Raw genomic sequence first — 2,241 nt, forward strand, 5'->3', positions numbered from 1 at the left:
TATACATATATACATTTTAAAATCCATCCGTTGATGGCTATATAGGCTACTTCCAAGACTGAGCTATTGTGAGCTGTGCTGCTATAAACATGGGTATGCATGGATCACTGTAATATGGTATCTTTGACTCTTCAGGAAGATATCTAGAAGAGGAATAGATGGGTTGAATGGAATTTTTATGTTTAGCTCTTTGAGGAATCTCCATACTTATTCTACACAGTTTACATTCCCAAGAGCAACAATGTAGAAGGGTTCTTTTGTCCTTGCAGCCTCACTAGCTTTTTTTTTTTTGAGACAGGGTCTCACTTTGTAGTCTAGGCTGGCATTGAACTCTTGGAGGTCTTTCTACCTCGACCTCCTAAGTGCTGGTATTACAGGTGTGCTTCACCACACTTGGCTTTTTTTTTGTTCTTCCTGAGACAGAATCTTGATATGTAGTGCAGGCTGGCTTTGAACTCGCTTATGTAGCCCAGGCTGGCCTCAAACTCATGGCGATCCTCCTACCTCACCCTCCCGAGTGCTGGGATGTACCACTATGTCTGGCTATTGTTTGATTTCTTGAGAGTAGCTATTCTTTTTGGAGTAAAATTTAACTTCAGTGTTGTTTTGATTTGCATTTCTCTAATGGCCAGGGATGCTGAACATTTTCTTATACATTTATTGGCCATTTATACTACTTTTTTTTTTTTTTGAGACAGAGTCTTCAGTGTAGTTTAGGGTGGTTTGAACTCACTATGTAGCACAGGTTGGCCTCAAATTTGTAGTGATCCTCCTGTCTCCGCCTCTGAAATGCTGGGATTGTATCATCATGCCTGGCCTACACTACTTCTGTGAAGTATCTATTCATTTCAGTTGCCCGTTTTTTGATTATGTCTATTTTGGGAGTGGGTCTGATTTTTTCTGAGTTCTTTATATAGTCTAGATTTTAGTTCTCTGCCTGAGGAACAGCTGGCAATTTTTTTTTTTTCCTATTTTGTAGGTTGTTTCTTCACTGTTCATTGTTTCGTTTGCTGTGCCAAAGCTTTTTTTTTTTTTTTTTGGCTTTTTGAGACAGGGTGTGGCTATGCAGTTCATGCTGGCCTTGAACTCCCAACAATCCTCCTGCCTCAGCCTCCTGAGTGCTGGGATTGCAAACATGTGCCACCATGTCCAGTCCAAAGCTTTTTAATTGCATATAATCCTATTTGTTGAATATTTATTCATTTATTTTAAAGAGAATAAAAAGACATTAAAATGTTACAGAACTTCAAAACAAGATGATAGGAAATTAGCAGTGGTTATTATATTACATATTATTTTCTTCAAACTAGTTGCATTCCTATTAGATGTAGGAATGCAAAATTGATCAAACAATATAAGCAGTAACTGTTCCTTTCAATGAACTAATAGAAATTGGTAGTATAATTGTCTTAGCTTATTATATATATTTATATTTTTTTTCCTTCTTTATTTTCTCCTTTCCCCCATCGCAATTGTTCTTTCCTTTTGAGCAGTTTCTTTCCCTTTACAATATATATTGTAACTTTTGGATGTTATTATTCTTTCAGTTTCTTACACTAGGGAGACAATATTATGTCTACACATGGGAGTCTGATTTATTTCATTTATGAGTGTGATCTGTAGTTGCATCCATTTACCTATAAAAGCCTCAAATTTATCCTTCTTTATAGCTGAATAATACTCCACTGTATAAAAATACTACATTTTTTTTTATCCATTTCTCAGTTGATGGGCATTGGGTTGTTTCTGAGATCTAGCTATGACAAATTGTGCTGTTATAAACATGGGTGCACGTATATTGCTGTGGTATGATGTGTTTTTTTTTTTTTTTCTGGTACTGAGAATCAAACTTACGACCTTGCGCTTGCCAGGCAGGTGCTGTGCCGCTGAGCTAAATCCCCAGCCCTGATATGATGTTTTTAATTCTTTTGGAAAAATGCCCAGAAAGGGAATAGCTGGGTGGAATGGGATCTTTAATTCTAGTTCTTTTTTTTAATTTTAAAAATTAAAAAACTGACAAAACAACAATGAAGACAAAATTAAAAAAAAACACATATCCTATCATCATGTTTTGAAATTATGTATCATTTTTATTGCTCTCTATTGCTGTTTTGTCTATGTATTTGTTTTTGTTTTTTTTGGTTTTTTAAAATGAAAAACAAAATTTATGTGTGTATATAAGGATAGCTGGAATAGGTGTATTGCTGATGTCTGTGGTTTATTTAGGGGAACAGTCAGTCA

This window comes from Chinchilla lanigera, unplaced genomic scaffold (genome assembly GCF_000276665.1).
Source record: "Chinchilla lanigera isolate Chin_1 unplaced genomic scaffold, ChiLan1.0 scaffold00045, whole genome shotgun sequence".
Lineage (NCBI taxonomy): Eukaryota > Metazoa > Chordata > Mammalia > Rodentia > Chinchillidae > Chinchilla > Chinchilla lanigera.